We start from the raw sequence: 22134 nt of genomic DNA on the forward strand, positions 1-22134 counted from the left end.
CACCCTAACCCTAAGCCTAACTCTAACGCTAACCCTAACACTACAACTAACCCTAACACAACACCCTAACCCTAACAGCCTAAAACCCTAACTCTAAAATCCTAAGCTTAAAACCTAACCCGAACACCAGATATCCCTAACCCTAACCCTAATGTTAAAGCTAACCCACAATACTAAAATAAATGGTTGCCACTGAGCAAACAACCCTAAAATAGGTGGTCATAATTTGATGGGGACCATAACTAACCTCACTACCCTAACTCCAGCTGGGGATAAGAAAACTACCAAAAAAAATTGGCATGTAAAACAGGACAAGAAGCAATAGAAGGCATGAGACAAACAGAAGTGGCAGGCCCCAGTGAAACAAAAACTCGAGAAGAATACTAACACAAGAGGGGACAACCACCCTCCTGCCCGCACCCTATCCACTAACCCTATTGCTCTATCCCTAAACCCTAAACCCTAACCCTAAACCTATCACACTAATCCTAACCCCTAAACCCTAACTTTATCACACTAACTCTAACTCTATCACATTATCCCTAACCCAGCCTTAACCCTACTAACCCTAACCCCCTAACACCTTAACCCTAACCTACCCTATCCCAACCGAATCAAAGCCGACCCCATGCAGCCACCCAATAGAAAGATTTTAGCCCAGGGACTGCATCGTGAGGCCTAGAAATCGATTAGAAAATGAATCTGCTGTTTGCTCGAGCAATCCCGCCAGGCTTTAGTGGAAATAAAAATCGGGGGACCATGGGATCGGGTGGAAAGCCAGATTTACACCCTGCCCATTGACCAATGGAGAGTAAAATCGGGCAGGTGTAACTCCAGCGCTGTGCCCGATCCCGTCAGGTTCCTGACGGACGGGTTAGGTTAAAATTGGCCCAGGCAGCGAGCGGCCAACTCCCGGTCGCCCGTTTTACACTCGCGCAAAATCTACCCCAGCAGCTGCTGTGTAAACGGGCCAGCCAGAGTGGGGCGGGGCCTGTCACTGCCAGTGGGGGCGGGGCCTGTCACTGCCAGTGGGGGCGGGGCCTGTCACTGCCAGTGGGGGCGGGGCCTGTCACTGCCAGTGGGGGCGGGGCCAGCTGGGACAGGGCGGAGCATGTCACTGTCAGTGGGGGCGGGGCCTGTTACTGTCAGTGGGGACGGGGCCTGTCACTGTCAGTGGGGGCGGGGCCTGTCACTGTCAGTGGGGGCGGAGCTACGGCTGGGCGGGTTTCCACCCATTGGAGGATGTACTGGCTGTGATTGTGTTGCGAAGGTGAGTGACAGCCAGGCCGTGGTGAGCGAGCTCGCTCTGTACAGCCCATAAACCGGAGCGTAACTCGGCAACGGGCCCATAAACCGGAGCGTAACCCGGCAACGGGCCTGGAAAGAAAGGCATTTGAGGTGAGCTGTGCGTCGGCAGCTTAGTCAACTGGACCCCAGGCCCTGCAGTCAGGCCTGGGCCTTCTGCTTCCGGGTTTCCCCGCGGATTAGTTACTGGGCTCAGCAAGAATCGGTCCCTGTGGTTAAGGCCCCTCGGAGCCGGTGCCGGAGCACCTGATGTACGGAGTGTAACCGCAGGAAACCCCCATGGGCATCGAGTACCGGAGACCACAGCTGGGCCCGGGTTACTCAGGGTTTGTCCAGCCAGGGCCCAGCAGTCTGGGGCGGAGGAAGTTACTGGGAGAGATGCAGAGAACATGGTAAGTGCAACATTTATAGGAACAGGTGCGGGCCATTCAGCCCCGGCCCCCCGGCCCCCGGCCCCCGGCATATGGGGGGATCCCCCGGCCCCCGGCATATGGGGGGATCCCCGGCCCCCGGCATATGGGGGGATCCCCGGCCCCCGGCATATGGGGGGATCCCCCGGCCCCCTCGATATGGGGGGATCCCCGGCCCCCGGCATATGGGGGGATCCCCGCCCCCCTCGATATGGGGGGATCCCCCTGCCCCGCCCGGCCCCCGTGATATTGTGGCAATATCCAGCTCCAAATATACATTTACCTGAGGAAGGAGGAAGCCTCCGAAAGCTTGTAGATTTCAAATAAAAATCGTTGGACTATAACTTGGTGTAAAATTGTTTACAATTGTCAACCCCAGTCCATCACCGGCATCTCCACATCACAGCTCCAAATACAAAGTGCTAATGAATGAGATTGTTATGGAGTGTTGGAGACATCAGAGCGGATGTGAAATTCTACTCGATGGAGTTCAGGATATTGTTGTTCGGGGGACGCTCCATCCTAGTGCCAATTCAGACCCGTTGCAGTAAATGGACACGCTCCCAGCTACAGATCTATTCTGGAATGGGTTTTATTTTAAAAGTATTTCTTATTTTCATTTGACTTGTGTAATTCTTCGTTCATTTAGTAGTTCCAGATAACATGCCACACACAAGCATCCTGTAGATTCCAACTAGCTTTTCCAATGCAACAAACCAAAATAAATATCTCCATTCAGGATCTTTCGCTAACTACAAGTTCATAGCAGCACAGTTAAGTGGGAACACATACCATGCAGAACAGCACCACATTGCACACAGATCGAACAAGCAAACGCTTAATCTTCGAATGCACAGTGGAACATAGACCAGGGCTGTGTCACAACTCCACACCCCTTATCTAAAAGCAGCTGTACGGCTGTGAGTGCAGTTATTCAGGGTGTTATTTTTCACACTAATGTCAACTTAAATGACGAGTCAGATTTAAATGTTCTCATTGTTTTTGATGTGGAGATGCCGGTGATGGACTGGGGTTGACAATTGTAAACAATTTTACAACACCAAGTTATAGTCCAGCAATTTTATTTTAAATTCACAAGCTTTCGGAGGCTTCCCCCTTCGTCAGGTTTCACATCGTTCACCTGACGAAGGGGGAAGCCTCCGAAAGCTTGTGAATTTAAAATAAAATTGCTGGACTATAACTTGGTGTTGTAAAATTGTTTACTCATTGTTTTTGGTACTAGATGTGAGAGATACAAAGACACAGTGATAACATTAAAGATAGATTTTCTTCTGCACGGTATATGTTTGTTTGGCAGTTGTATTTTTTTAAATCATAAAGTACAGAAGGAGGCCATTCGGCCTGTCATGCCAGTGTCGGCTCTTTGAAAGAGCTGTCCGCTTAGTCCCACTACCCTGCTTTCCCCCCATAGCCTTGCATTTTTCCCCCTTCAAGTATTTATCCAATTCCCTTTTGAAAATAACTTTTGAATCTGTTCCACCACCCTTTTAGGCAGTGCATTCCAGATCACAACTCGCTGCTTAAAAAAATTCTCCTCATCTCCCCTCTGGTTCTTTTGCCAATTACCTTAAATCTGTGTTTTCTGGTTACTGACCCTTCTGCTACTGGAAACAGAGTAAATAAGGAGAAACTATTAAAACCCTTCATAATTTTGAAAACTTCTATCAAATCTCCCTTTAGCCTTCTCTACTCTAAGGATCCTAAAGGAGTACAATCCTTAGTCTCTCCGTATGACCGAAGTCCTTCATCCCTGGTACCATTCTAGTAAATCTCCTCTGCACACTCTCCAAGGCCTTGACATCCTTCTTAAAGTGTAGTGCCTAGAATTGGACACATTACTTTCCCCATAGCCCTACAATTTTTCCCCCTTCAAGTATTTATCCAATTTCCTTTTAGAGGAAAAAGGGTAGTCAAAAGTAATGTGGGCCCTTTAAAAACAGATGCGGGTAATATTGCAATTCAAAATAAGGAAATGGCTGACTTGATGAATAATTACTTTATGTCAGTCTTAGAGTTGGTAGAGGAAGAGGATAATATACTTGACCTTCCAGGAAAACTGATAATTAATCAAGGACTGGAACTCGCTAAAGTTAAAGTAAGCAAGAAAACAGTATTAGAAAGAATAATGGCACTAAAGACAAAGGCCATGGATACGGTAGCATAGTGGTTATGTTACTGGGCTAGTAATCCAGAGGCCTGGACTAAAATCCAGAGTCATGAGTTCAAATCCCGCCACAGCAGCTGGCGAATTTAAATTCAATTAATTAATTAAATTCAATTAATTAAATAAAAATCTGGTATCCGGACTAGTATCAGTAATGATGGCCATGAAACTACCGGATTGTCGTAAAAACCCATCTGGTTCACTAATGTCCTTTAGGGAAGGAAACCTGCCGTCCTTACCCGGTCTGGCCTATATGTGACTCCAAACCCACAGCAATGTGGTTGATTCTTAATTGCCCTCTGAAATGGCCTAGCAAGCCACTCAGTTGTAAAATCTCGCGACGAAAAGTCATAATAAGAATAAAACCGGACGGACCACCCAGCATCAGACCACTAGGCACCGGACACGACAACGGCAAAACACCAAGCCCAGTCGACCCTGCAAGGTCCTCCTTACTAACATCTGGGGACTTGTGCCAAAATTGGGAGAGCTGTCCCACAGACTAGTCAAGCAACAGCCTGACATAGCCATACTTACAGAATCATATCTTTCAGCCAACGTCCCAGACTCTTCCATCACCATCCCTGGGTATGTCCTGTCCCAACGGCAGGACAGACCCACCAGAGGTGGCGGTACAGTGATATACAGTCAGGAGAGAGTGGCCCTGGGAGTCCTCAACATTGACTCTGGACCCCATGAAATCTCATGGCATCAGGTCAAACATGGGCAAGGCAACCTCCTGCTGATTACCACCTACCGTCCTCCCTCAGCTGATGAATCAGTCCTCCTCCATGTTGAGCACCACTTGGAGGAAGCACTGAGGGTAGCAAGGGCACAGAATGTACCTCTGGGTGGGGGACTTCAATGTCCATCACCAAGAGTGGCTCGGTAGCACCACTACTGACCGAGCTGGCCGAGTCCTGAAGGACATAGCTGCTAGACTGGGCCTGCGGCAGGTGGTGAGCGAACCAACACGAGGGAAAAACTTACTTGACCTCGTCCTCACCAATCTACCTGTCGCAAATGCATCTGTCCATGACAGTATTGGTAGGAGTGACCACCGCACAGTCCTCGTGGAGATGAAGTCCCGTCTTCGCACTGAGGACACCATCCAACGTGTTGTGTGTCACTACCACCGTGCTAAATGGGATGGATTCAGAATGGATCTAGCAGCTCAAAAACTGGGCATCCATGAGGCGCTGTGGGCCATCAGCAGCAGCAGAATTGTATTCCAGCACAATCTGTCACCTCATGGCCCGGCATATTCCTCACTCTACCATTACCAACAAGCCAGGGGATCAACCCTGGTTCAATGAGGAGTGTAGAAGAGCATGCCAGGAGCAGCACAAGGCATACCTAAAAATGAGGTGCCAACCTGAAGCTACAACTCAGGACTACATGCATGCTAAACAGCGGAAGCAACATGCTATAGACAGAGCTAAGCGATTCCACAACCAACGGATCAGATCAAAGCTCTGCAGTCCTGCCACATCCAGTCGTGAATGGTGGTGGACAATTAAACAACTAATGGGAGGAGGAGGCTCTGCAAACATCCCCATTCTCAATGATGGCGGAGTCCAGCACGTGAGTGCAAAAGACAAGGCTGATGCGTTTGCAACCATCTTCAGCCAGAAGTGCCAAGTGGATGATCCATCTCAGCCTCCTCCCGATATCCCCACCATCGCGGAAGCCAGTCTTCGGCCAATTCGATTCACTCCACGTGATATCAAGAAACGACTGAGTGTGCTGGATACAGCAAAGGCGATGGGCCCCGACAACATCCCAGCTGTAGTGCTGAAGAATTGTGCTCCAGAACTAGCTGCGCCTCTATCCAAACTGTTCCAGTACAGCTACAGCACTGGCATCTACCCGACAATGTGGAAAATTGCCCAGGTATGTCCTGTCCACAAAAAGCAGGACAAATCCAATCCGGCCAATTACCGCCCCATCAGTCTACTCTCAATCATCAGCAAAGTGATGGAAGGTGTCGTCGATAGTGCTATCAAGCGGCACTTACTCACCAATAACCTGCTCACTGATGCTCAGTTTGGGTTCCGCCAGGACCACTCGGCTCCAGACCTCATTACAGCCTTGGTCCAAACATGGACAAAAGAGCTGAATTCCAGAGGTGAGGTGAGAGTGACTGCCCTTGACATCAAGGCAGCATTTGACCGAGTGTGGCATCAAGGCGCCCTAGTAAAATTGAAGTCAATGGGAATCAGGGGGAAAACTCTCCAGTGGCTGGAGTCATACCTGGCACAAAGGAAGATGGTAGTGGTTGTTGGAGGCCAATCATCTCAGCCCCAGGGCATTGCTGCAGGAGTTCCTCAGGGCAGTGTCCTTGGCCCAACCATCTTCAGCTGCTTCATCAATGACCTTCCCTCTATCATAAGGTCAGAAATGGGGATGTTCGCTGATGACTGCACAGTGTTCAGTTCCATTCGCAACCCCTCAGATAATGAAGCAGTCCGAGCCCGCATGCAGCAAGACCTGGACAACATCCAGGCTTGGGCTCATAAGTGGCAAGTAACATTCGCGCCAGATAAGTGCCAGGCAATGACCATCTCCAACAAGAGAGAGTCTAACCACCTCCCCTTGACATTCAACGGCATTACCATCGCCGAATCCCCCACCATCAACATCCTGGGGGGTCACCATTGACCAGAAACTTAACTGGACCAGCCATATAAATACTGTGGCTACGAGAGCAGGTCAGAGGCTGGGTATTCTGCGGCGAGTGACTCACCTCCTGACTCCCCAAAGCCTTTCCACCATCTACAAGGCACAAGTCAGGAGTGTGATGGAATCCTCTCCACTTGCCTGGATGAGTGCAGCTCCAACAACACTCAAGAAGCTCGACGCCATCCAAGATAAAGCAGCCCGCTTGATTGGCACCCCATCCACCACCCTAAACATTCACTCCCTTCACCACCGGCGCACTGTGGCTGCAGTGTGCACCATCCACAGGATGCACTGCAGCAACTCGCCAAGGCTTCTTCGACAGCACCTCCCAAACCCGCGACCTCTACCACCTAGATGGACAAGGGCAGCAGGCGCATGGGAACAACACCACCTGCACGTTCCCCTCCAAGTCACACACCATCCCGACTTGGAAATATATCGCCGTTCCTTCATTGTCGCTGGGTCAAAATCCTGGAACTCCCTTCCTAACAGCACTGTGGGAGAACCTTCACCACAGGGACTGCAACGGTTCAAGAAGGCGGCTCACCACCACCTTCTCAAGGGCAATTAGGGATGGGCAATAAATGCTGGCCTCACCAGCGATGCCCACATCCCGTGAACGAATTTTTAAAAAAACAAATCCCCCAGGTCCTGATGGTTTCCACCCCAGGGTTTCAAAGGAAGTAGGTGAGGAAATTGCCGATGCTTTAGCCATCTCGATTCAGGAATTTGTACCTTTTTTTAGATTGGAAAATTGCAAATGTAACTCTATTACTTAAGAAAGGTGAGCGAGAGAAAAAACAGGAAATTATAGACCTGTTAGTCTAACATCTGTTGTGGGGAAGTTATTGGAATCTATAATTAAGGACAGGGTGACTGAGCACTTAGAGAAATTTGAGCTGATTAGAGAGAGCCAATATGGATTTGTAAAGGATAGGTCATGTCTAACGAACCTAATTGAATTTTTTGAGGAAGTAACTAAAGTAGTAGACAGGGGACTATCTATGGATGTAGTTTATATGGAATTCCACAAGGCATTCGATAAGGTGCCACATAAGAGACTCATTAACGCTCATGGAATTATTGGCTGTCCTGTAACTGTCAGACTGTTTGTAGTTATGAGAGACGTTTTAATATCCCTTGTTCTGGGATATGTTCAAAGAAATTTGGTGTGGTATATTGGGTAGCATTTCATGATGGCGATCATAAGGTAGGCCATTTAGGACTGTGATGAGGAGAAATTTCTTCACTCAGAGGGTGGTGAATCTTTGGAATTCTTTAACCCAGAGGGCTGTGGAGGCTCAGTCATTGAGTACATTCAAAACAGAGATCGATAGATTTCTAAAAATTAAAGGCATTAAGGGATATGGAGATAGTGCAGGAAAATGGTGTTGAGGTAGAAGATCAGCCATGATCTTGTTGAATGGCGGAGCAGGCTTGAGGGGCCAGATGGCCTACTCCTGCTCCTATTTCTTATGTTCTAAGTATCATAAGGTTTAGAATAGCTATGGAAAAGGTCATTGACCACTCTAAAGTAAAAATACTCAATTGGATGAGGGCCAATTTCAATCGGATGAGAACAGATCTGGCCCGGGTAAATTGGAATCAAAGATTAACAGGCAAAACTATAATTGAACAGTGGGGGGCTTTTAAGGAGGAGCTGGTTCGGGTATAGTCTAGGCACATTCCTATGAGGCAGAAAGGTAGGGCAACTAAAGCCGGAGCTCAATGGATGATAAAAGAGATAGTGAGTAAGATGAAATGGAAAAAAGGGGTGTATGACAGATGTCAGGTTGATGACACAAGTGAGAACTAGGCAGAATATAGAAAGTTCAGAGGGGAAGTGAAAAGGAAATAAGAGGGGCAAAGAGAGAGTATGAGAATAGACTGGCGGCCAACATAAAAGGGAATCCAAAAGTCTTCTACATGCATATAATCGGGTAATAAGAGGAAGGGTGGGGCCGATTAAGGTGACCATAAAGGAAATCTACTCATGGAGGCAGAGGGGATGGCCGAGGTGCTAAATGAGTACTTCGCATCTGTGTTTACCAAGGAAGAAGATTCTGTCAGAGTCTCAGTAAAGGAAGATATAGTTGAGATACTGGATGGACTAAAAATTGATAAAGAAGAGATACTTGAAAGGCTAGCTGTACTTAAAAGTAGACAAGTCACCCAGACCAGATGGGATGCATCCTAGGTTGCTGAAGGAAGTAAGGGTGGAAATTGCGGAGGTACTGGCCAAACATCCTTAGATACGGGGGGTGGTGCCAGAGGACTGGAGAATTGCAAATGTTACACCCTTATTCAAAAAAGGGTAAAAGGATAAACCCAGCAACAATAGGCCAGTCAGTTTAATCTCAGTGCTGGGGAAACTTTTAGAAACGAAAATCTGGGACGGAATTAACAGTCACTTGGATGAGGGTGGATTGATTAGGGAAAGCCAGCACGGATTTGTTAAAGGCAAATCGTGTTTGACTAACCTGATAGAGTTTTTTTGATGAGGTAACAGAGAGGGTAGATGAGGGCAATGCAGTTGATGTATATATGGACTTTCAAAAGGAGTTTGATAAAGTGCCGCATGGTAGGCTTATCAAGATTGCGGCCCATGGAATAAAGGGGACAGTAGCAACGGGGATACAGAATTGGCTAAGGGACAGGAAATAGAGAGTCGTGGTGAACGGTTGTTTTTCGGACCGGAGGGAGGTGTACAGTGGTGTTCCCTAAGGGTCAGTGCTGGAACCACTGCTTTTCTTGATACATATTAATGACTTGGACTCGGGTGTACAGGGCACAATTTCAAAATTTGCAGATGAAACAAAAATTGGAAGGGTAGTAAGCAGTGAGGAGGATAGCGATAGACTTCAAGAGGATATAGACAGGCTGGTGGCATGGGCAGACACGTGGCAGATGAAGTTTAATGGGATCTTGGGCTTTATAAATAGAGGCATAGAATACAAAAGTATGGAAGTCATGATGAACTTTTATAAAACACTGGTTTGGCCACAACTGGAGTATTGTGTCCAGTTCTGGGCACTGCACTTTAGGAAAGATGTGAAGGCCTTAGAGAGGGTGCAGAAGAGATTTACTGGAATGATTCCAGGGATGAGGGACTTTAGTTATGTGGATAGACTGGAGAAGCTGGGGTTGTTCTCCTTGGAACAGGGACGGTTGTGAGGAGATTTGTTAGAGGTATTCAAAATCATGAATGGTCTAGACAGAGTAGATAGAGAGAAATTGTTTGCATTGACAGAAGGGTCAAGAACCAGAGGACACAGATTTAAGGTGATTGCCAAAAGAACCAAAGGTGACATGAGGAACAACTTTTTTACACAGCGAGTGGTTAGGATCTGGAATGCACTGCCCAAGGGGGTGGTTGAATCTGCCTCCATCATGGCCTTCAAAAGGGAACTTGAAAGGAAAAAATTTGCAGGGCTACAGGGGAAAGGGCGGGGGAGTGGGACTAGCTGGATTGCTTTTGCATAGAGCCGGCGCGGACTCAATGGGCCAAATGGGCCTCCTTCCATGCTGTAACCTTTCTATGATTCTATGAAGACTGAAGGCAGCAGAGAATGGCCCGCATCGTCACTTAACAGTAATGCCTTCGTGGCATTTTCATGCTTGCATGCAATGCAGAGCGCAGACTATAAAGCGCTGTTCTTACTGCTTGTTGCATGATGCTTGAAGTGTACAGGAAAAAAATGTAAGAAGTTACAGAAAACTATGTGGGACTTTACAGACAGTTAGTGATAGATTTGGAGATTGCTTGAAAGTTGTAGTTAGATGAGACTGTATCTGGTTAGAAAGGAACAGGAATAAGCCATTCATCCAATGACATAGGTTAAAAAAAGGATGAGGTCCCGCAAGGTGAATGTAAGGAGTTAGGAGATAAATTAAAAAGCAGGACTTCAAAGGTAGTGATCTCAGGATTATTACCAGTGCCACGTGCTAGTGAGTATAGGAACAGGAGAATAGACAGGATGAATGTGTGGCTGCAGGGATGGTGTAGGAGGGAGGGATTTAGATTCCTGGGACATTGGGACCGGTTCTGGGGAAGGTGGGACCTGCACAAGCGGGACGGGTTACACCCGAGCAGGACCGGGACCAATGTCCTCGCGGGGGTATTTGCTAATGCTGTTGGGGAAGGCTTAAACTAGAGTGGCAGGGGGATGGGAACCTGAGCGGGGAGTCAGAAGGGAGTAAAGTTGAGAGCAGCAAGAGAGGGGAAGACCCAGGGGAAATTTACAATACAAATAGTACAAACAGTTGTTCAAGAACAAGTGAAAGGGAAAAGCATAGAGCAGCAGAAAGAAAGTGTACTTTAGACACTACAGAGAAAGTGAAAACTAGAAGGTGTAAGGCGATTAACCCAGCATCAAAGCTGAAGGTCAGGCGAGGGTGTGTGGCCCAACTAAGAGTTCTATAAACAAATGCACGGAGTATAAGGAATAAATTAAATGAACTACAGGTTCAAATTCAAATTGGAGGGTATGACATGATAGGTATTACTGAGACATGGCTGCAGGATGGTCAGGATTGGGATCTAAATATACCGGGTTATAAGGTCTACAGGAGAGATAGGGAAAGTGGAAGAGGGGGATGAGTAGCCTTAATGATTAGAGATGAAATTACTTGAATGATAAAGGAGGATATAACGAGAAGTAAGCAGCCAACAGAGACCTTATGGGTTGAATCGAGAAATAGGAAAGGATCTAAGACTATAGTGGGAGTTGTGTATAGGAGCCCTGGCAGCAGCTCTGAAGTGCTAGATTGTATAAATGCAGAGATTAGACAAGTGTATAAGAAAGGCATAGTGGTCTTAATGGGGGACTTTAACCTTCACATAGATTCACTCACCTGATGAAGGAGATAACCTCCGAAAGCTTGTGATTTTCAAATAAAACTGTTGGACTATAACCTGATGTGGAGATGCCGGTGATGGACTGGGGTTGACAATTGTAAACAATTTTACAACACCAAGTTGGACTATAACCTGGTGTTGTAAAATTCCTTAGATTGGGAAAAGCAGACTAGCAACTGTCAGAAAGGTAGTGAATTTCTTGAGTGTGTTCGGGATAGTTTTCTACAGCAGTATGTCCTAGAGGCAACAAGGGGGCAAGCCATACTAGATTTAGTAATGAGTAATGAACCAGATTTAGTTAACGGCTTAACTGTGCGTGAACATCTATCCAATAGCGATCATAACATGATCGAGTTCAGAAAACGAGAGTTCAGTCGCTGCCAGTCAGAACCCACCACCAGGTTCTGAGAAAAATCCAAGTGTGACGTCACAGGGAAACACTTAAGTGATTGGTTGGTGAGTATTTGACTTGTTTAACTTTCAAAACAAATAACTTAGTAATTGTAAGGTTTTAGTAGTAGTAGTAGAAGGTTTACTAGCAGTTGTAAAGCTTATTGGGAGTAGTAGGGTTTATAAATTATACATTTAATTAATAATAATAATAAATTAATTAACACAAAATAAAGATGGCAGGGCAGGTGATGTGTAGCAACTGCTGAATGTGGGCGCTCCAGTGTGATCCGGGGCAAACACATCTGCAGTAAGTGTCTGCGGCTTGAGGAGCTTCGGCTCAGAGTCATTGAGCTGGAGGCCAAGCTGCAGACACTGCGACCCATCAGGGAGGGGGAGAAATACCTGGACATTCGGTTCCAGGAGGCGGTCACATCCCATAGGATAAGGTTGTCTAAATTGGTCAGTGGTCAGGGACAGGAGGGTGTGACTGCGAGTGAGGCAGGTGAGGGTGTGACTGCGAGTGAGGCAGGTGAGGGTGTGACTGCGAGTGAGGCAGGTGAGGGTGTGACTGCGAGTGAGGCAGGTGAGGGGATCGAGAAGGTAGAAGTAGAGGAGCCTCAGCCTTTGCAATTGTCCAACAGATTTGAGGTGCTTGCAGCCAGTATGGACGAAAGCGGGGTCTGCAGAGTGGATGAGCAAACTGACCGTGGCATCATGGTACAGGAAGCCATTCAAGCGAGGGGAGTTAGTAGGAATGTAGTGGTAGTAGGGGACAGTATAGTCAGAAGGATAGACACAGTTCTCTGCAGCCGAGAACGAGACTCCAGAAGGCTGTGTTGCCTGCCCGGTGCCAGGATTCGGGACATCTGCTCTGGGCTGGAGAGGAACTTGCAATGGGAGTGGGGAGGATCTAGTTGTTGTGGTCCACGTAGGTACCAATGACATAGGTAGGAAGAGGTTCTGCTTAGGGAGTATGAGCAGCTAGGGGCTAAATTAAAAAGTGGAACCTCAAAGGTAATAATCTTTGGATTATTACCTGAGCCACTAGCAAATTTATAGGCCCCCGAACAGTAACCACACTGTAGGACAGGGTATACAGGAAGAAATAATGGGGGCTTGTGAGAAAGGAACAGCGATAATCATGGGTGATTTTAATCTACATATAGATTGGAAGAATCTGATTGGCAAAGGTAGCCTGGAAGATGAGTTCACAGAGTGCTTTTGGGACAGTTTCTTAGAGCAGCACGTTCTAGAGCCAACCAGAGAGCAGGCTATTCTAGATCTGGTAATGTGTAATGAGACAGGATTAATTAATGACCTCATTGTAAAGGAGCCTCCAGGTAGCAGTGATCACAATATGATTAAATTTCGCATTCAGTTTGAGGGAGAGAAGAGTAAGTCTAAGACTAGTGTTTTAAACTTAAATAAGGGCAATTATGAGGGCATGAAGACAGAGCTGGCTAAAGTGAACTGGGAACTTAGGTTAAGGGATAGGTCAGTAGAGATGCAGTGGCAGACATTTAATGAGATATTTCATAACACTCAGCAAAGATACATTCCAGTGAGAAAGAAAGACTCTAGGGGAAGGACATATCATCTGTGGCTAACTTAGGAAGTTAAAGACAGTATCAAATTGAAAGAAAAAGCATACAATTCCGTGAAGATTAGTGGCAGGTCAGAAGATTGGACAGAATATAATAAAACATAAAGAATGACTAAAAGAATAATAAGGAGGGAGAAATTAGAGTACAAGAGAAAGCTAGCTAGAAATATAAAAAGATAGAGTTTCTGCAGGTATTTAAAAAAGAAAAGAGTAAGTGAAGTGAGCGTTGGTCCTCTAGAGAGTGAGTCTGGGGAATTAATAATGGAGAATAAGGAAATGGCGGATGAATTGAAAAGATATTTTGCGTCCGTCTTCACTGTAGAGGATACAAATAACATGCCAGAAATAATTGTGAATCAAGAGGTGAAAGGGAGGGAGGAACTTAAAACATTTACAATCACCAGGCAAAGGGTTCTGAAAAAATGATTAGAACTAAAAGCTGACAAGTCCCCAGGTCCTGACGAACTTCATCTTAGGGTCTTAAAAGAAGTGGCTGCAGAGATATTAGATGCATTGGTATTAATTTTCAAAAATTCCCTAGATCATGGTAGGCTCCCATCAGATTGGAAGATAGCGACTGTAACTCCTCTATTCAAGAAAGGAGGGAGACAGAAAGCGGGAAATTACAGGCCAGTTAGCTTAACATTTGTCATAGGGAAAATGCTAGAATCTATTAAGGAGGTTATAGCAGGACACTTAGAAAATCTCAATGCAATCAAGTAGAGTCAACACAGCTTTGTGAAAGGGAAATCGTGTTTGACTAATTTATTAGAGTTCTTTGAGGAAGTAACAAGTGATGTGGATAAAAGGGATCCTGTGAATGTGGTGTACTTGGATTTCCAGAAGGCTTTTGACAAGGTGTCACATCAAAGGCTACTACACAAAATAAGAGCTCCCAGTGTAGGGGGTAACATATTAGCATGCATAATGGATTAGGTAGCTAACAGGAAACAGAGAGTAGGTATAAATGGGACATTTTCAGGTTGGCAAGTTGTAACGAGTGGAGTGCTACAGGGATCAGTGCTTGGGCCTCAACTATTTACAATTTATATCAATGATTTGGATGAAGGGACCGAATGTATGGTTGCTAAATTTGCTGATGACACAAAGGTAGGTAGGTAGGAAAGTAAGTTGTGAAGAGGACATAAGGAGTCTGCAAAGGAATATTGATAGGTTAAGTGAGTGGGCAAAAATTTGGCAGACGGAGTGGGAAAATATGAACTTGTCCACTTTGTCAGGAGGAATAGAAAAGCAGTATATTACTTAAATGGAGACAGATTGCAGAACTCTGAGGTACAGAGGGATCTGGGTGTCCTAGTACGTGAATCTCACAAAGTTAGTATGCAGGTACAGCAAGTGGGCAAGGCAAAGGGAATGTTGTCATTTATTACAAGGGGAATTTAATATAAAAGTAGAAAAGTTTTGCTACAATTGTACAGGGCATTGGTGAAACCAGATCTAGAACACTGTGCAGTTTTGGTCTCCTTATTTTAAGAAAGGACATAACAGCTTTGGAGGCGGTTTCAGAGAAGATCCACCCGACTGATTCCTGGGATGAGGGGGTTATCTTATGAGGAAAGGTTAGACAAGTTGGGCCTGTATATGCTGGAGTTTAAAAGAATGAGAGGTGATCTTATGAAACATATAAGATCCTGAGGGGACTAGAAGGGGTAGATGCTGAGAGGATGTTTCCCCTTGTGGGAGAGACTAGAACTCGGGGCCACAGTTTAAAAATAAGGGGTCTCCCATTTAAGACGGAGATGAGGAGAAATTTTTTCTCTCAGACAGTCATGAGTCTGTGGCACTCCCTTCCCCAGAGAGTGGTGGAGGCAGGGTCATTGAATATTTTTAAGGCTGAGTTAGATAGATTCCTGATTAACAAGGGAGTCAAAGGTTATAGTCGGTAGACAGGAAAGTAGGGTTGAGGTCACAATCAGATCAGCCATGATCTTATCAAATGGCCGAATGGCCTGCTCCTGCTCTTAATTCGTATGTTCGTACCCTCTTAGTACTGCACAAGTTCTGGACAATGCCGATTTTAACTGGCTCTGCCTTGGCAGTAGTTGTCCCAAAGTTGGAGTGCTGTATTTACCGCCCTGGTCCTGCTCCAATTCCTTCCGTCATCATTTTGATAAGGACAGCCCAGTCTTAAGCAGGTGGGATCCTCATTAAGGTATGGAAATTGGGGTCCTATGATGCAAATAGGACCCTAACACCTTTTTAACCTGTTGGAATGGAAGTAGCATGCAGTGCTGAACCTGCGCAGTCCCACTGGACACTACAGGCATGAAATGGCAATTGGAAGCAGTACTTAAAGGAGCACTCACCTGCAAGCACTGAGATCATTGGTATCTGCGTGCAGTTGATCTGGCTGTTTTTCACTTTCCTGCATCTACACCCGCAAGAGGCATAGGGATGAAGATTAAAGTCATCCAGGGCACTCTAGTGTGGTTGGAGGAAGAACGGCAATGGGAGCAACAGGAGCTGGAGTTAGGCTCTCAAGAGGTCACATGTGAGAAGGGCTGCTCACAGGTGTCCTTACACTGCCCATAGGAGCAGTGTATCAGGAGGCTGCATTCTCCAGAGAGGCTGTCACAGACCTGTGCAGCTGCTTACAACCAGATCTGCAACCTGCTCTCCCAGCTGGCTATGCTTTGCCTGTGGCAGTCAAAGTGACTATGGCCCTTAATCTTTTTTTGCTTCAGGCTCGTTCCAGGCTGCAGCATATGACATCAGTCACGTAAGTCAGTGTTCTGGCCGTGACCAGCAATTACATTACATTTCCCATGGCAGTCAGCAGGAAAGGGCTGTGAGCTTCGCTGCCATAGGAGGCTTCCCCCAAGTACAGGCTGTCATTGACTGAACCCAAGTAGCCACGAGGGCATCTCCCAATGAGCCAACAACCTTCACGAATAGTAAAACTACCACTCTATCAATGTTCAGCTGGTGAGTGATCACTGTCACCAAATCATGCAGGTCTGTGCAGGTTTCCTGGCAGCTGTCATGATGCATACATATTGTACCAGTGCACTATTCCCCCCACTATTTGACCCAGCTCCACATTTCAAAGGCTGGCTGCTCTGTACACTTGGCTCATGACACCTGTAACTAACACATCTTGCCTGCAGAACGGACATTACCCAAAGCCATGGGGCCACCAGAGTCATCTTAAAGCACACCATTGGCCTGCTGAAACAACATTTTCATTGCCTGGACAGATCTGGGGGCTCTCTGCACAACAACAACAACAACAACTCCTCACATTTATATCGTGGCTTTAACGTAATAACACTCCTGTGAAGCACCTTGGGACTTTTTATCAGACAAAATTTGAATCTGAGCCACAGAGAGATATTAGGACAAGTGACCAAAAGGTTTTAAGGAGCACCTTAAAGGAGGAGAGAGAGGTGGAAAGGTGGAGAGGTTTAGGGAGGGAATTCCAGAGCTTGGGGCCTAGATAGCTGAAGGCACGGCTGCCAGTGGTGGAGTGATTAAAATTGGGGAAGCGCAAGAGGCAAGAATTGGAGGCGCACAGAGATCTCGGTGGGTTGTAGGGCTGGAGGAGGTTACAGAGATAGGGAGGGGTGAGGCCATGGAAGGATTTGAACACAAGGATGAGGCGTTGGTGGACCGGGAGCCAATGTAGGTGAGCAAGCACGGATGATGGGTGAACGGGACTTGGTGCAAGTTAGGATACGAGTGTTAATTGTATATAAATAAATTGCATCAATTGATGAATGATTAAGTTCAGGTGCCTGAGCAATTGGGAACTCTCTGGCTCCAATATATAAGGGAGTAGGCTTGGGGCAAAGTGGTGGGTTTTTAAATGTGAGGGATGCATTGGGTGTAATGTGAATCCCGGCAAATAAAGTTTATTAGCAACTAAAAGTATTCGGTCTTTCACTGTCTGGCTATCCATTTTAAACAACGAGCAGCAGAGTTTTGGATGAGCTTAAGTTTATGGAGGGTGGAAGATGGGAGGCTGGCCAGGACAGCATTGGAATAGTCTAGTCTGGAGGTAACAAAGGGATGGTTGAGGGTTTCAGCAGCAGATGAACTGAGGCAGGGGAAGAGACTGGCGATATTACAGAGGTGGAAGCAGGCAGTCTTGGTGATGGAGAGGATTATAGGGTCGGCAGCTCAGCTCCGGGTCAGATAGGATGCTGAGGTTGTGAACAGTCTGGTTCAGCCAAAGATAGTGGTTAGGGAGAGGGATGGAGTTGGTGGCTAGGGAACGGAGTTTGTAGCAGGGGCTGAAGACAATGGCTTGGTAAACTAATGGGTCTAAAGGCTGACAAGTTCCCTGGACCTGATGGCTTGCTTCCGAGGGTCTTAAAGGAAGTGGCTACAGAGATAGTGGATGCATTGGTTGTAATCTTCCAGAATTCACTAGATTCTGAAAAGGTCCCAGCAGATTGGAAAACCGCAAACGTAACACCCCTATTCGAGAAGGGAGTGAGACAGGAAACAGGTGACTGTAGACCAGTTAGCCTAACAGCTGTCATTGGGAAAATGCTAGAATCCATTATTAAGGAAGTAGTAGCAGGACATTTGGAGACTCATAATACGATCAAGGAGAGTCAACATGGTTTTATGAAGGGGAAATCATGTCTGACAAATTTATTAGAGTTCTTTGAGGAAGTAACGGGCAGGGTGGATAAAGAGGAACCAATGGATGCAGTATATTTGGATTTCCAAAAGGCATTCGATAAGGTGCCACATAAAAGATTACTGCACAAGATAAGAGCTCATGGTGTTGGGGGTAATATACTGGCACAGATAGAGGATTGGCTAACTAATAGAAAACAAAGAGTCAGGATAAAAGAGTCATTTTCAAAATGGCAATCTAACTAGTGGGGTGCTGCAGGGATCAGTGCTGGGGCTTCAACTATTTACAATATATATCAATGACTTGGATGAAGGAACAGAGTGTCTTGTGGACAAATTTAAGGATCAACAAGGTCATCTATGTGCGGAACCACAAGAGATGGGTGAGATCCTGAATGAATATTTCACATCGGTATTTACGGTTGAGAAAGGCATGGATGTTAGGGAACTTGGGGAAATAAATAGTGATGTCTTGAGGAGTGTACATATTACAGAGAGGGAGGTGCTGGAAGTCTTAACGCGCATCAAGGTAGATAAATCTCCGGGACCTGATGAAATGTATCCCAGGACGTTATGGGAGGTTAGGGAGGAAATTGCGGGTCCCCTAGCAGAGATATTTGAATCATCCATGGCTACAGGTGAGGTGCCTGAAGATTGGAGGGTAGCAAATGTTGTGCTTTTGTTTAAGAAGGGCGGCAGGGAAAAGCCTGGGAACTACAGACCGGTGAGCCTGACATCTGTAGTGGGTAAGTTGTTAGAGGGTAGTCTGAGGGACAGGATCTACAGGCATTTGGAGAGGCAGGGACTGATTAGGAACAGTCAGCATGGTTTTGTGAGAGGAAAATCATGTCTCACGAATTTGATTGAGTTTTTTGAAGGGGCAACCAAGAAGATAGATGAGGGCTGTGCAGTAGACGTGGTCTACATGGACTTCAGCAAAGCCTTTGACAAGGTACCGCATGGTAGGTTGTTACATAAGGTTAAATCTCATGGGATCCAAGGTGAGGTAGCCAATTGGATACAAAATTGGCTTGACGACAGAAGACAGAGGGTGGTTGTAGAGGGTTGTTTTTCAAACTGGATGCCTGTGTCCAGCGGTGTGCCTCAGGGATTGGTGCTGGGTCCGCTGTTATTTGTTATTTATATTAATGATTTGGATGAGAATTTAGGATGCAGATGACACCAAGATTGGTGGCATTGTGGACAGTGAAGAAGGTTATCTAGGATTGCAATGGGATCTTGATAAATTGGGCCAGTGGGCCGATGAATGGCAGATGGAGTTTAATTTAGATAAATGTGAGGTGATGCATTTTGGTAGATCGAATCGGGCCAGGACCTACTCCGTTAATGGTAGGGCGTTGGGGAGAGTTATAGAACGAAGAGATCTCGGAGTACAGGTTCATAGCTCCTTGAAAGTAGAGTCACAGGTAGATAGGGTGGTGAAGAAGGCATTCGGCATGCTTGGTTTCATTGGTCAGAACATTGAATGCAGGAGTTGGGATGTCTTGTTGAAGTTGTACAGGGCATTGGTGAGGCCACACTTGGAATACTGTGTACAGTTCTGGTCACCCTATTACAGAAAGGATATTATTAAACTAGAAAGAGTGCAGAAAAGATTTACTAGGATGCTACCGGGACTTGATGGTTTGACTTACAGGGAGAGGTTGGACAGACTGGGACTTTTTTCCCTGGAGAGTAGGAGGTTAAGGGGTGATCTTATAGAAGTCTATAAAATAATGAGGGGCATAGATAAGGTAGATAGTCAAAATCTTTTCCCAAAGGTAGGGGAGTCTATAACGAGGGGGCATAGATTTAAGGTGAGAGGGGAGAGATACAAAAGGGTCCAGAGGGGCAATTTTTTCACTCAAAGGGTGGTGAGTGTCTGGAACGAGCTGCCAGAGGCAGTAGTAGAGGCGGGTACAATTTTGTCTTTTAAAAAGCATTTGGACAGTTACATGGGTAAGATGGGTATAGAGGGATATGGGCCAAGTGCAGGAAATTGGGACTAGCTTAGTGGTATAAACTGGGCGACATGGACATGTTGGGCCGAAGGGCCTGTTTCCATGTTGTAACTTCTATGATTCTATAAATTTGCTGATGATACAAAGATAGGTGGAAAAGCAAGTTGCGATGAGGACACAAAGTCACAAAGAAGCTAGAATCTATCATAAAAGATGTGATAACAGAAGGCATTAACTGGATTGGACAAAGTCAGCATGGGTTTATGAAAGGGAAATCTTGCTTAACAAATTTACTGGAGTTTTTTGAGGATGTAACTAGTAGAATAGATAGGGGAGAACCAGTGGATGTAGTGTATTTGGATTTTCAGAAGGCTTTTGATAAGGTCCCACACAAGAGGTTAGTGTGCAAAATTAAAGCACATGGGATTGGGGGGAATATATTGGCATGGATTGAGAATTGGTTGACAGACTGGAAACAGAGAGTAGGAATAAACGGGTCTTTTTCTGGGTGGCAGGCAGTGACTAGTGGGGTACCGTAGGGATGAGTGATTGGGCCCCAGCTATTCACAATATATATCAATGATTTGGATGAGGGACCTAAATGTAACATTTCCAAGTTTGCAGACGACACAAAGCTGGGGTGGAATGTGAGCTGTGAGGAGGATGCAAAGAGGCTCCAATGTGATTTAGACAAGTTGGGTGAGTGGGCAAGAACATGGCAGATGCAGTATAACGTGGATAAATGTGAGGTTATCCACTTTGGTTGTAAAAACAGAAAGGCAGATTATTATCTGAATGGTGATAGATTGGGAAAAGGGGAGGTGCAACGAGACCTGGGTGTCCTTGTACACCAGGTGCAGCAAGCAGTTAGGAAGGCGAATAGTATGTTGGCCTTCATTGCAAGAGGATTTGAGTACAGGAGCAGGGATGTCTTACTGCAGTTATGCAAGGCATTGTTAAGACCACATCTGGAGTATTGTGTGCAGTTTTGGTCTCCTTATCGGAAGAAGGATGTCCTTGCCGTGGATGGAGTGCAACGAAGGTTTACCAGACTGATTCCTGGGATGGCAGGACTGACGTATGAGGAGAGATTGGGTCGACTAGGCTTATATTCACTAGAGTTTAGAAGAATGAGAGGTGATCTCATCGAAACATATAAAATTCTAACAGGACTTGACAGACTCGATGCAGGGAGGATATTCCCAATGGCTGGGGAGTCCAGAACCAGGGGTCACAGTTTCAGGATACGGGGTATGCCATTTAGAACCGAGATGGGGAGAAATGTCTTCACTCGGAGGGTGGTGAACCTGTGGAATTCTCTACCACAGAAGGCAGTGCAGGCCAAGTCAATAGATGTATTCAAGAGGGAGATAGATATATTTCTTAATGCTCAAGGGATATGGGGGAAAAGCAGGATCAGCCATGATCATTTTGAATGGCGGAGCAGGCCCAAAGGGCCGAATGGCCTACTCTTGCTCCGATTTTCTATGTTTCTAAAGTGTCTACAAAGGGAATGGGCAAAAATTTGGCAGATGGAATATAATGTGGGGAAAATGTGAAGTCATCCACTTTGGGCGGAAAAATAAAAAAGCAAAATATTATTTGAATGGAGAAATACTACAAAATGCTGCGGCACAGAGGGATCTGGATGTCCTCGTACATGAAACACAAAACGTCAACATACAGGTGCAGCAGGTAATCCGGAAGGCAAACAGAATATTGGCCTTTATTTCTAAGGAGGATGGAGTATAAAAGCAGGGAAGCCATGCTCCAACTGTACAGGGTGCTGGTAAGACCACACCTGGAGTACTGCATACAGTTCTGGTGCCCTTATTTAAGGAACGACATACTTGCATTGGAGGCAGTTCAGAGAAGGTTCACTGGGTTGATTCCAAGTATGGAAGTGTTGTCTTATGAGGAAAGATTGAACAGGTTGGGTCTATACTCATTGGAGTTTAGAACAATGAGAGGAGATCTTATTGAAACATACAAGATTCTGAGGGGACTCGACAGGGTAGATGCTGAGAGGATGTTACCCCTCATGGAGGAATCTAAAACTAGGGGGCATAGTCTCAGAATAAGGGGTCATCCGTTTAAGACGGAAATGAGGAGGAACTTCTTCTCCCAGA

At 46.0% G+C, this 22134-nt stretch overlaps 1 protein-coding gene across 6 annotated transcripts in view; it reads left to right on the forward strand.

Annotated features, from left to right (window-relative positions):
• The first annotated feature begins 1208 nt into the window (after positions 1-1208).
• Positions 1209-22134, forward strand: part of LOC137334478 (protein mono-ADP-ribosyltransferase PARP11-like) — a 91708-nt gene continuing 70782 nt past the window's right edge. For 2 of the 6 annotated variants that reach the window (XM_067999161.1, XM_067999164.1), the window contains exon 1: positions 1209-1270. The gene's annotated coding sequence lies outside the window, so the exon portion shown is untranslated. The other 4 variants (XM_067999159.1, XM_067999162.1, XM_067999160.1 and 1 more) reach the window with 2 other exon arrangements.

This window comes from Heptranchias perlo, chromosome 18 (genome assembly GCF_035084215.1).
Source record: "Heptranchias perlo isolate sHepPer1 chromosome 18, sHepPer1.hap1, whole genome shotgun sequence".
Classification (NCBI taxonomy): domain Eukaryota; kingdom Metazoa; phylum Chordata; class Chondrichthyes; order Hexanchiformes; family Hexanchidae; genus Heptranchias; species Heptranchias perlo.